Source organism: Procambarus clarkii, chromosome 22 (genome assembly GCF_040958095.1).
Source record: "Procambarus clarkii isolate CNS0578487 chromosome 22, FALCON_Pclarkii_2.0, whole genome shotgun sequence".
Lineage (NCBI taxonomy): Eukaryota > Metazoa > Arthropoda > Malacostraca > Decapoda > Cambaridae > Procambarus > Procambarus clarkii.
This window is the reverse complement of record NC_091171.1, coordinates 14,145,891-14,160,064: the sequence shown is the minus strand read 5'-3', so window position 1 is coordinate 14,160,064 and position 14,174 is coordinate 14,145,891. Positions and strand designations below refer to the sequence as shown.

The 14,174-nt window shown below is 40.5% G+C and overlaps 1 protein-coding gene across 1 annotated transcript in view; it reads left to right on the top strand.

Moving 5' to 3' along the window:
• Nucleotides 1-14,174, top strand: part of LOC123757143 (uncharacterized) — a 344,783-nt gene that overhangs the window by 78,165 nt on the left and 252,444 nt on the right. The window lies entirely within an intron of this gene.

The following is a 14,174-nucleotide window of genomic DNA, read 5'->3' as shown; positions in this document are numbered from 1 at the left end:
CCGGTGCTGGGTGGTGGGTGTTGATGGACCGGTGCTGGGTGGTGGGTGTTGATGGACCGGTGCTGGGTGGTGGGTGTTGATGGACCGGTGCTGGGTGGTGGGTGTTGATGGACCGGTGCTGGGTGGTGGGTGTTGATGGACCGGTGCTGGGTGGTGGGTGTTGATGGACCGGTGCTGGGTGGTGGGTGTTGATGGACCGGTGCTGGGTGCTGGGTGTTGATGGACCGGTGGTGGGTGTTGATGGACCGGTGCTGGGTGGTGGGTGTTGATGGACCGGTGCTGGGTGGTGGGTGTTGATGGACCGGTGCTGGGTGGTGGGTGTTGATGGACCGGTGCTGGGTGGTGGGTGTTGATGGACCGGTGCTGGGTGGTGGGTGTTGATGGACCGGTGCTGGGTGGTGGGTGTTGATGGACCGGTGCTGGGTGGTGGGTGTTGATGGACCGGTGCTGGGTGGTGGGTGTTGATGGACCGGTGGTGGGTGGTGGGTGTTGATGGACCGGTGGTGGGTGGTGGGTGTTGATGGACCGGTGGTGGGTGTTGATGGACCGGTGCTGGGTGGTGGGTGTTGATGGACCGGTGCTGGGTGGTGGGTGTTGATGGACCGGTGCTGGGTGGTGAGTGTTGATGGACCGGTGCTGGGTGGTGGGTGTTGATGGACCGGTGGTGGGTGGTGGGTGTTGATGGACCGGTGGTGGGTGGTGGGTGTTGATGGACCGGTGGTGGGTGTTGATGGACTGGTGGTGGGTGGTGGGTGTTGATGGACCGGTGCTGGGTGGTGGGTGTTGATGGACCGGTGCTGGGTGGTGGGTGTTGATGGACCGGTGCTGGGTGGTGGGTGTTGATGGACCGGTGCTGGGTGGTGGGTGTTGATGGACCGGTGCTGGGTGGTGGGTGTTGATGGACCGGTGCTGGGTGGTGGGTGTTGATGGACCGGTGCTGGGTGGTGGGTGTTGATGGACCGGTGGTGGGTGTTGATGGACCGGTGCTGGGTGGTGGGTGTTGATGGACCGGTGCTGGGTGGTGGGTGTTGATGGACCGGTGCTGGGTGGTGGGTGTTGATGGACCGGTGCTGGGTGGTGGGTGTTGATGGACCGGTGCTGGGTGGTGGGTGTTGATGGACCGGTGCTGGGTGGTGGGTGTTGATGGACCGGTGCTGGGTGGTGGGTGTTGATGGACCGGTGCTGGGTGGTGGGTGTTGATGGACCGGTGGTGGGTGGTGGGTGTTGATGGACCGGTGGTGGGTGGTGGGTGTTGATGGACCGGTGGTGGGTGTTGATGGACCGGTGCTGGGTGGTGGGTGTTGATGGACCGGTGCTGGGTGGTGGGTGTTGATGGACCGGTGCTGGGTGGTGAGTGTTGATGGACCGGTGCTGGGTGGTGGGTGTTGATGGACCGGTGGTGGGTGGTGGGTGTTGATGGACCGGTGGTGGGTGGTGGGTGTTGATGGACCGGTGGTGGGTGTTGATGGACTGGTGGTGGGTGGTGGGTGTTGATGGACCGGTGCTGGGTGGTGGGTGTTGATGGACCGGTGCTGGGTGGTGGGTGTTGATGGACCGGTGCTGGGTGGTGGGTGTTGATGGACCGGTGCTGGGTGGTGGGTGTTGATGGACCGGTGCTGGGTGGTGGGTGTTGATGGACCGGTGCTGGGTGGTGGGTGTTGATGGACCGGTGCTGGGTGGTGGGTGTTGATGGACCGGTGGTGGGTGGTGGGTGTTGATGGACCGGTGCTGGGTGGTGGGTGTTGATGGACCGGTGGTGGGTGTTGATGGACCGGTGCTGGGTGGTGGGTGTTGATGGACCGGTGCTGGGTGGTGGGTGTTGATGGACCGGTGCTTGGTGGTGGGTGTTGATGGACCGGTGCTGGGTGGTGGGTGTTGATGGACCGGTGCTGGGTGTTGATGGACCGGTGGTGGGTGGTGGGTGTTGATGGACCGGTGCTGGGTGGTGGGTGTTGATGGACCGGTGGTGGGTGTTGATGGACCGGTGCTGGGTGGTGGGTGTTGATGGACCGGTGCTGGGTGGTGGGTGTTGATGGACCGGTGCTTGGTGGTGGGTGTTGATGGACCGGTGCTGGGTGGTGGGTGTTGATGGACCGGTGCTGGGTGGTGGGTGTTGATGGACCGGTAGTAGGTTGTTCTATTTTTATGTGGATTGCTTTAAGAATTTGTAATCTTCTTACATCTTGGGTTTTGTCTATTATACAGGTATTTTTATTCATCATTTCTCTTGTTAGGGTGATGTCATGGGCTTGTCTCATGTTATTCCTGGGGCACCTGATTGAAGATGACAGGTCAAACACCTCGTCAGCTTGGTCGACGTCATACCTATGTACTTACATTGAAGGTTACATCCTTCGTGGGGGCAAGTGTACATGTATACAACGCTTGACTGCTGTAGAAGGTTCTCCGCCGGCTTCGGGCTGTTTTTAATTAATAAGGAGGTCGGTAGTCTTTTTTGTTTTATAGAATATGATCAGGTCTATGTTTTGGTTACGAATAGTGCTTTTTACTCCTTTACGAATTATTTCCTTCATTATTCTTTCTTCTTTTATATGTTCACTGTGCATGGGTTGATTTGTAATATAATTTTATTGGAGGTATTGTGGTTTCTGTTCTTGGTTCAGGCTTGTACCATCGGTCCAGGTGTCTTCTTATAGCAGCGTTTATTACCGTGTTGTTGTACCCGTTGTTCACCAATACCTGAGTTACTCTTTCAAACTCTCTACTCACGTTGCTCCATTCAGAACAGTGGGTAAAAGGCTCGACGAATATAAGCATTCGGTCATATATCTACGTTAGTTTTAACTCAAATAAAAAACAATTTACTCATACATAGTGAAATAATTAGCTTTATCATTTCATAAGAAAAAAATTCAAATATATATAAATTCATGAAAACTTGGCTTATTAGGCAAATCGCGCCGTGCATAGTAGGGCGAGTACTGCGTTCTGGCTACTAGGTACGACATATATATATATATATATATATATATATATATATATATATATATATATATATATATATATATAACTTTAGAACACTTTCCCACCAGGAGACTCGAACCCTAGCCAGCACAGAAGCCTTCCAGCAACTGGCATAACAGGTACGCCTTAACCCGCTCCACCACCTGCTCAGACCCTTAAAAGAGATGGTAATTTCGGAGTATTTAAATACACCAAAGATCACCACCTTCCAAGAGCACTAGAACAAGTGAGCAAGTTTCACTCTCGTGTTTAGGAGAGTTGTGCCTTAAGCATAGACACTGTGTCTTCCCATATTAACAGGGACTTGATGAAATAAACGTATAAATGACCCCTCACTTGCTCTAGTGCTCTTGGGAGGTGGTGATCTTTGGTGTATTTAAATACTCCGAAATTACCATCTCTTTTAAGGGTCTGAGAAGGTGGTGGAGCGGGTTAAGGCGTACCTGTTATGCCAGTTGCTGGAAGGCTTCTGTGCTGGCTAGGGTTCGAGTCTCCTGGTGGGAAAGTGTTCTAAAGTTGTATACTTCACTCTCGTGTTTAGGAGAGTTGTGCCTTAAGCATAGACACTGTGTCTTCCCATATTAACAGGGACTTGATGAAATAAACGTATAAATGACCCCTCACTTGCTCTAGTGCTCTTGGGAGGTGGTGATCTTTGGTGTATTTAAATACTCCGAAATTACCATCTCTTTTAAGGGTCTGAGCAGGTGGTGGAGCGGGTTAAGGCGTACCTGTTATGCCAGTTGCTGGAAGGCTTCTGTGCTGGCTAGGGTTCGAGTCTCCTGGTGGGAAAGTGTTCTAAAGTTGTATACTTCACTCTCGTGTTTAGGAGAGTTGTGCCTTATATATATATATATATATATATATATATATATATATATATATATATATATATATATATATATATATATATATATATATATATATATATAAAATGTTAAATATGACCAAAAAAGTAGGATTAATAATTCTAACACGAATTTTCTCAATATTTCTTGTTTCTTTTTACTGTCGATGGTAATTGAAAAATCAATTCTCCAAAATTCATTTTTATCTTTAGTCTGACGCGACGCGTGAACGCGTTTCGTAATAAATTATTTCATTTTCAAAGACTTTAGTTTACACACACACAACTGTAACCTGAAAACACTAAACAGAGTTTTACTTATGCTAACATTGAACAGCTTGTCTTACATACTCGCATTTGGGTGAGGTGACATGTTGCAACAGTTTTGGATGAGGTGAACAAACTTTTGACCAACACAAGACAGAACACGGTACAATGGGTATAAATTAGATAAATGAGAGGGAAGAATGGAAGTAACTGCAGAGGGCCTATTGCCCCATACTTCCTCTTGATGCTTCTATATTGGTACGGAGACTTGAAGTGGGTAGAATATAGTTGTGCACTAATTGGCTGTTGAATGCTGGTGTTGACTTTTTGATGTGTAGTGCCTCGCAGATGTCAAGCCGCCTGCTATCGTTGTATCTATCGATGATTTCTGTGTTGTTTGTTAAGACTTCTCTGGTGATGGTCTGGTTGTGGGAAGAGATTGTATGTTCCTTAATGGAGCCCTGTTGCTTATGCATTGTTAATCGTCTGGAAAGAGATGTTGTTGTCTTGCCTATATGCTGAGTTCTTTGGGGCTGACAGTCCCCAAGTGGGCATTTGAAGGCATAGACGACGTTGGTCTCCTTTAAGGCGTTCTGCTTTGTGTCTGGAGAGTTTTTTATGAGTAGGTTGGCCGTTTTTTTTTTAACAACATATGTTTACAAGAAAGACTGCTACCAAAATATACTAATATATATATATATATATATATATATATATATATATATATATATATATATATATATATATATATATATATTTTGCATATTCAATTTTTAATGTACTTAAATATTTAGTTTTGATAGTTCCTTTTCCTTTTACTATATTGCAATTTAATTATTGGAACTTTTTCATACAAGTTGCCTTCAAGCTATGAAATTTTAGACTTTGTTTACCAAGAGTACGTGACTTCCGGCGACGTCTTCCGGCCACGTTACCCCTAGATCATATGTTGGCCCCTCCAGCCTCTAGTAGTGTGTGTGTGTATATATATATATATATATATATATATATATATATATATATATATATATATATACATATATATATGTATGTATGTATATATATATATATATATATATATATATATATATATATATATATATATATATATACATACATATATATATATATATATATATATATACATACATATATATATATATATATATATATATATATATATATATACATACATATATATATATATATATATATATATATATATATATATATATATATATATATATACATACATATATATATATATATATATATATATATATATATATATATATATATATATATATATATATATATATATATATTACAATTAATTCGTAGCTTTGTGATTGTGGTGCAGGTGTGGAGCTGGCCTTGACCTGCATAGGCCGTTGACTCTGCATTGACCTGCAGAGCGCGTAGTCCACACCTGCTGGGAAGTAGTGGGAAGTGCGACGTAGAGCGGCAATTTTGTTTTTTTCGACTGCCGCTCTACGTCGCAGGGGTATTTTCAACTTTTAGACCGGCAATTTTGTTTTTTTCGACTGCCGGTCTACGTCGCAGGGCTATTTTCAACTTTTTGACCGGCAATTTTGTTTTTTTTCGACTGCAGGTCTACGTCGCAGGGTTATTTTCAACTTTTAGACCGGCAATTTTGTTTTTTTCGACTGCCGCTCTACGTCGCAGGGTTATTTTCAACTTTTAGACCGGCAATTTTGTTTTTTTTCGACTGCCGCTCTACGTCGCAGGGTTATTTTCAACTTTTAGACCGGCAATTTTGTTTTTTTCGACTGTCGCTCTACGTCGCAGGGCTATTTTCAACTTTTAGACCGGCAATTTTGTTTTTTTCGACTGCCGCTCTACGTCGCAAGGTTATTTTCAACTTTAGACCGGCCGTTTTGGTTTTTTTCCGGGGCCTGTCTACGCACCCCTAGTTTCACGAACTTGAAGTACGACATAGACCGTGCGTTTTTTTGTTTTTCAGGAGCCGGTCTACGCACCCTGGGTTTTCTACAAGTCGCTCTATGGCCCCTGTCATTTTCGCTCAAGGGGATTAAACGGCCGCCTCCAGTCATCCCCAAATTTCGTTGGCTCAGTGACCCTGCACAGACATTGCTAATGGTCAATGACGTCACCAGCTAGCCGCTCAGCATTCCTGCACCGGCATGTTCGAGGGGATTAAAAAGCCTGTCGTAGCATCATGGGTTTTGCGATACAACAGTATCCTTGAAACCTAATATAAAATACCATCATCCCTAGTCTATTTTTTAATTTCATATTTACTTCCAACCATCACCCATTACATTTATCAAAGGGAAACAAGTATGTGAGGGAAGAACATAACTTCAGCACTGCAAGAAGTGTTGTGTGTATTTTCAAGTTCGTCCCCTGCTGCCTGTATTTACCCAGGTCTTTTTTCCTAAATGTAAAACTTATCCAATTCATTCCTGTTCTGTTTCATGTTGATACGTTTAATAGGTTATTAATATTCCCCTTTACTATGACCATTCAGTCACACCTCTATCATGTCACCCCTATTTCTTCTTTGTCGTCGTCGTTCTAGAGAATGTAATTTAAGCTTGGACAATCTTTCTTAAAGGATCGTTTATTATGCATAGGGCAAAAAATAAAATGAAAAAACTGCTATCAGTCGTTTATATGAAAAAATAGAGGCCTGGGCATTGGTAATTTCAATGCGTGTTCAGTAGTAAACCAATATTGACCTTAACCTCACACACGTCTCACATTCTCTCAAAACATACCTCCCACACCTTGCTGTAGCATATAACAAATAAAAAAACTCATTCAGTAAAAGCAAGCCTCTCATGTTTTGAAATAAGGCCTTCTGCAGTTACCGCCTTTTGTGACGTCATCATCCCTAATGTGGCGCGAGGCATCAACGGCTAAATGCGGATCCCAGGAGGTTCACACATAAGTGTGAACTCTTAATCTGGCTTATTACCTCACCTGTACTCTGTGCTTCATCAAAGTTGATATTCAGCTACAATAGCTCGTATTTTCGCTCATTGCTTATATTTTCTGTTATTCATAAACCCGATCAAACCTTCCTAACCTAACCTAACCTATCATATTATTTATAACAAACAAATACATGCTACAGTCCAGTTATTGTTGTTGTTTAGTGACATCGTGAAAAGCGACCTCAGGTATAGGGACAATGTATTGATGGTCATTAGCATATAGGTGTGAAGGTATTACAGTACCTTACTGGTCAACTATGTATGACGTCACCAGACAACCAATGCGACCTTTGGCGTCCTACTGGCATGTGTATTTGATGTTATTAATAAAAAATGACAAGACTATCCATCCCCACCTAACCTAATCAGAGGTTTAAGAATATACATTATATAGGTTTCTATTACTTTATTGGTAATAAAAGTTTACATTCTTGTCTTAACAGTAAAATTGTAATGGGGAACAAGCATGATATTTCAGATGTGGGTCATAGCAATCCCAGATCCTGGTGATTTTTTTTGAGACCAGTTCCTCTGCCACATCAAATCTGGAAGAATAAATAGAAACCATATGAGCAACACAGAATAATAATAATAATAATAATAATAATAAATCAGCAATAATATGAAAGACGATATATAGCAAACATCTAGAAATATACTTACAGCTCAGTAATATGAGGAGTCATTACACAGCGATATACATTTATCCTGTCCATCTATGCAAAATGTCTTTTTGCAGTTAGGCATTGCAAAATTAGAATATGCAAATTGAATTATCTTCCTATCGTTCATATCATATTCCCCATATTCAAATAAAGTTTCAAATTTATGTAGTGCAGCTCTCAAGTTAAGGTTGCATAATTGATAGACGAAAAACATGGCATAGGCTCCACAATAATAGGAGTCCATGCTCTGTATGCGTTGTGTGAACATGTATACTCTATAATCTTCAAAATAAGAGAGGAATTCCTGTAAATAACTTGAATGGGATTCCATCTTCAGCCCAAAACTGTCCAACAGGGCGATAATGGCACCTGAAGGTTTATTGTGTACATACACAGTCATCCAATGACCCATCATCGTTGCAGGGGATTTCTCATCTAAAGTATTTAAAATAAATACCACTGGCTCTTTATTCAATTTCTTGAAGATTCTCCGTACATCGTTCGCTAAATAACATCCGATATATATGGCTTCTTCCCCTAAATATATATTTTTCAACCCATTGTTTATTTCTAAACAATTCATGTTTCTTAGGCTCTCGTTTCACAAATAATACGTCGGTCAGCATTAATTTTCATAACCCCAGTAGTAGGACCAAACAGCAGTATGACTTTATTTCCCACTATGGCTGTATTAAATTCCAATGTAATTCTTAAATTCCCTGTCGCTTCCAAGGAAACTGTATCCTTTATTTCTTCTGGTAATAAATTAAAGACCAGCAGAGTTTGTCCTTTAACGAACGATTCGTAGGACAAAATATTATCTACATTAAATCCTACAGCATTCAGGACCGTATAATATAATTTCGAACATTTATGGGGGGAAATCACACGCGATATTAAATAAACTCGTGCCGTTCACCGAGATATATACGTTGCTCAAGGCGGAATTGTTGAAATATAATGGGTTTAAGGTATAATCTCCAGAAATGGCTTCCATATCAATAATGGCCATGTATAATTTCTCAGGGATCACTCCACCCCAGGGTTGGTCCATAGTTAATGATTTTTGGCCCTGACCTAGAATATAGGTTTTAAATAGGGTTTTATCAAATATATACGTTACTGCTCCATTATTTTGGGCGAGTGCTCTGTTAATAGCTAGTAGCCCAGAAGGGAATGGGGTTAATCTATCGATCCATAAGCGGGCCATATTTATATTATATTTATAATTAGCAGTTGCTGTATCACTGCCAATAACCCATTTATCACTATTTAACTCTAAACGTATTCTTACATCTACGTTATCCAGTAAATATTCGCTAATAGATGCAATATCCAGCAGTAATTTAAAGCACGTATAAATGCCGTGTTCTTTCATATTAGCCATTTTCTCATCCTGATCTATCGTGGTCGTAGCAAAATACTGCGTATCAATTTTATTGGGTATCGTTAGCGCCTCTTCTTTATAAAAATGAGCTAGATGCTTAAAACCATCAATTTTACTTCTGGAAAGAGTCGTTAGCAGCTTTATATACGCCCAATATGAAAATAAAGAATTACTTTCAACTACTTGTTCGTTGAAATACACCACCACTGTTTTAAAAAGTGTTTGTGATAAACCATTGGCTACAGTCACTTTTTTGCCCGAATCTATTGCGGCGTCAGCTTCTGTTAATTCTATACCTACTTCTAGGGCTAGGGATGACATATCCAGGAAATGACCAGGAATGCCAGGGATTCTAAATTCGATATAGGAGTCCTTAAATTTATTAATTCCTAAATTAACAGGTAAAATATCAATATTTTTCCTGCTGGCTATAGTGGACTCAATCATACGTGCTGAATTAAGTTTGGGAAATCCATCTGTTACAGCCACTGTGTAACTTTCCAAAGGGGATTGTAGCCCCGCTCCTAGTGTAGTAGTAGTATTCATGCTGGATGCTATGAGAGGAATGAATTGTAATTTATGCAAACACGTCATTATATCTCTTATTCTTCTTATTCTGTTTTGTGAAACTGCGAATAAGTGCTAATTTAGTGGCCTTAGCCTTTCTCTTAGACTTTTTCCGCCTTTTTCCACCACCTAAAATCTGACGGCCAACTCCCTTCAATGATTCGATCCCATGCTTCTTCATGGACTTTTTAAAGGAATGTTCGCCTGTTTGCATGTCTTGCAATACATTCTGACCCATACTTAAGACGGCAGGAGCAAGGGTTCTCATTAAAAATGGGGCTGCTTTACGGGCTAAACCAGTGAGGAAACTGAATATACCACCTCCTCTTATATGACTCCTATTGAATATTCTAATATCACTCAGCCCACCTCCTTTATATGAGGCAGGTGGGCTAATTAAGAATAATATTTCGTCTACAGACGGAGGGATGAAATTGACGCGCATTTTGTAGCTTGCAGATGAGTAATGAGGCTCGGAACTGTAATGTCCTTATTATATAGACCCAATTCGGGGTCGTATATGTAAAACAGCTGTTGTGCTTCCTCGTTTATCGAAATAAATAGGAGTCCCATTAGGATCTGTTACTGCAATACTTATACTATCCATTACATTTGTATTTAGATGTTTATATAGTTTCCTATTCGTGCTTTCACCACCCTGCAAAGACACTACGTCCAATATATTCACTAATAAATTTCCGTACATCGTAGGAGCAATTTTATCACAATAAACACACAAGTAATCCATCATGCCCCTTGGTTGTGGAGGGTAGGGGCACGTGTCTGATATGGGTGTTTCATCCAAATAATTCTTGTGCACGTATATATCATAATTTTTATGCTGTTCAGTTCCTAAAACCTTGCCAATACTCGCCCCAAAAGATAGGGAAATCCTGCATATTGCTCGATTATCGTCATAATACAATACATTCTCATCGCTGCTCGCGGTATTGAACTTTACTCTATTGGAAATCGTTCCATATTTAATATATGCATCAGCATATCTTGGGAAATGCGTCTTATAGACATCAGACACAAAACTCAAATCGTTCTGTGAAAATATATGGGTAATTTCATTATTGATGGCGTAAATAATTTCCTTTATGCCACCAGCTAAAATATTAGTTTTCGGTAGAAATTTGGAATGTTTGTAACTAATTCCTTTAACATCTAGGTACATAATTCTCACGCGGATATAACTCTCCAGATCATCTGATCTTATTATGTAATATGACGAAGGCAATAATATATTCTGGAGACACATTTCGTAGGAACGTCTAGAATCCAGCACGAGTTGATTATACAGTCTGTTTTCAAAAGCACTTGGTACATTATTAGGAAATAAATCTGTATTAGAAACACTAGTAGCGTAAATAACGTGGGAATCCATTGCTGGAGTATGAATGAATAAACTAAAAACAAAACAGAACATCTATTTATACACTCACCTTTAGTAAGCTAGCCAAGTTGCTCCTCCGCCAACTTTAGGGCGTTTAGTTTCTCCAGCAGTTGTAGTAGGAGCATACGCCCGTTTTCTTCTTAGTACCACGTCATCATTAAATACTTGTTTACGAGATTCTGTATTCCTAAACATTTCTCGTGGAGTTGAGGTTAAAGAGATGAATAATTTAACCAGCGGTAATTTTTCTCGGGGGAATACAGAGCGGTGAATTGTCATTTTAGTTAAAATATCATCAATTATGTTTATTCCAGTCACTGGCATTTGCAGATTCCCATTGACGTCCCATTGCACCATCTTGCTTTCATCAAAATAATTCAACAGCGAAGTAGCATAATCATGATCTTTAGCTTTCAATTTTAAATGTAACAAATGTACTATTGAAGGATTAGCTCGTACTGAAACTGGTGCTACTGGAGTACTTGTTGCTGGTGTTGGAGCTAGTGATGGCGTTACTTCTGCTTTTTTTACTACTGGTACTTAAGCAGGTCTCTCATCGATGGTTTTACGAGGTACTAGATAATATTCTTTCATTTTTATTTATTAAATAGCCTGGAAATTAAACTAGCAGCTATGGGTAATAATATACCGAGGATGCTGCCTCCTTTACGAGTCAATAAAATACGCTTTTTGTTTGAAATTGAGGGTTTCTTGCAAGCCAGCGAATGCAAGGTGTCTCTGTATTTCTTCAATTTGACTATAACTTTCTTCTTAACCGGAAGCCTATTTTTCAGAAAATTGTTGAAAATCTCTGACAAGCAATGAATATGTGGTTTTTTAAACTGAGCAATCAATTTTTTCCTGGCTGAGGAATTGAGTTTGCTCAGCAAGGTCACCAACTCTCTGTACTTGTATACTAATGGCTTCTTCATATCTTCAACAAATCATCAGCATCAATCCACTGATCAAATGAAGAATCGTAGCCTTCGTACCTTACTTTATACTGTAATTTATTATTGGGTAATGTACGTTTGCGTAGTACTTTCTCAATATTAAATGCGACTGGTAAATGGGTTAGGGTCAATTCTTCCTTATAAAACCCTCCGTCAATGGGCTTGTTATTCAAATCTTGTAAAAAATATAATGGGATAGGCTGGCTTTTATCTATACGAATAATTCTGAAAATTTCTTCCGTGTTTTGTCTAGCAAAACCTTTCTTGAATGTCGAAATTCTGTTGGAGAGAGTAATGCGAACTGTGTCCCCGACAGCTAGTAGCGAACTAAGACCTGCTTTAGGTTTGTCCTTACTTTTATACATGAGATTGAACTGTTTCTTTATATCTTGTGGACGAGATAAAGCATGGACGTCAACTGGAGCCCGACCACCTAACCCTCGGTGGGGTGTTGTGTTATACGCCTTTATGATATCAGGCAATATGGGCAGATATCTCGAGGTATTGTGCGCAGTCATATATTTATAAATCTTAGTTTTCATGGTACGTATAAAGCGTTCAGCGATAGCAGCTTTTGTTTCTTGAGAATATACGCTATACAGTTTAATATTTTTAGCTGCAAGCATTCGTTGCATATGAGAATTATAAAATTCACCTCCTCGATCTGTATTAATTTTACGTATTCCTTGGAAATATGAGGATTCCAATATGTTTTTCAGAGCTTTACTCACAGTCTGTCCATCTTTGCGTATCAGAGGTGCTACTTGCGCATACCGTGAAAAAATATCGACACAGACGAGAATGTATTTAATATCATCATTGTGTTTGGCCAATAATCCCATTTCTGCTAAATCACAAGCTAAATATATACGGGGTTTAGGACTCAGCACCTTTCTTCGTTGAAATTTGCGAGGTTTTAATGCGTGCAAAGTGTAGGCTTTAGACGATTTCAAGTATTCTTTGACATCTGATAATGTAATATCGGGCTTTATGGTTTTAGCTGCTTTATACAACCTATTAACCCCCCCCTAACCCTCCTGAGGATGCGGGGTTATAATAAATTTTATCTAGTACGTGCTCCATCTTCTAATAAAGTGATATCTGATTGTATGGTTTTAGCTGTTTTATACATCCGATATACCAACCCCCCTAACCTCCCTTGTGGTTGTTGTTGTTGTTGTGGGGAACACATCCTATACACCCAACCCCCCTAACCTCCCCTTGTTGTTTAGTACGTTCACCATTGGTAAACAATTTCGTATGGATGCTCACCAACAATATTGCTACGGAACGTGATGCGTTCAGGGGTTTTCACTCCTAAATCCACCAATAAATACCCATAAGGTTTACTGATGGCTTTCTTGTAGATATCCAAAAGCTTTTTAGAATCTTGTTTTCCAAATAACTGCCGTCCTAAAGTCTCAATTTGAGCTAAATCTCTAGATTTCACTAATATGAAATGGGAGGCGTTTAAACTGATACTTCTAGCATATTTCCCAGAGAAAAATATATTTTGGGTAATGAATATGCACGAAATAGCAAGATGTCTGCCTTTAGTGAAGATATCAGACACAATTTTGGAATTGGCAGATTCGATGAACAAGTCATCGATAATAATTAAAATAGGCGAATCATCTGTACGTTCATCTAAAGGGTTAATAATTTCAGGTTGAGCTATTATTTTCTTGTTAATTACTGGATCGTCTAGCAATGCTCTGTAACTGCCGCCACATATAATAATACTGGAGAATTTCAGATGGTATTTTTGTACGAGTTTAGTGCACAAATGAGATTTCCCGCCATTGGAAAATCCTGCAATAATTATTCTGCTGGGTTCATTGAAAATATCAAGTTGTTCTTCAGTGATAGGTGAACTATCCATGACTCGTGTTGGGTTTGTACTGACATAAGAATGATAAGGTTATTATTAATAGGTATCATAACATCAAAGCATACATTTCATATTTTTATTTTTTGCATAGAACATTTTCAAAACATAGGTTAGGGGGGCACTGTTTTATAAAAACATCAAAGTAAACATTTCACAAACTTTTATTTTTTATATACAACAGAACATTTTCAACATAGATATACAACAGAACATTTTCAACAAAGGTTAGGGG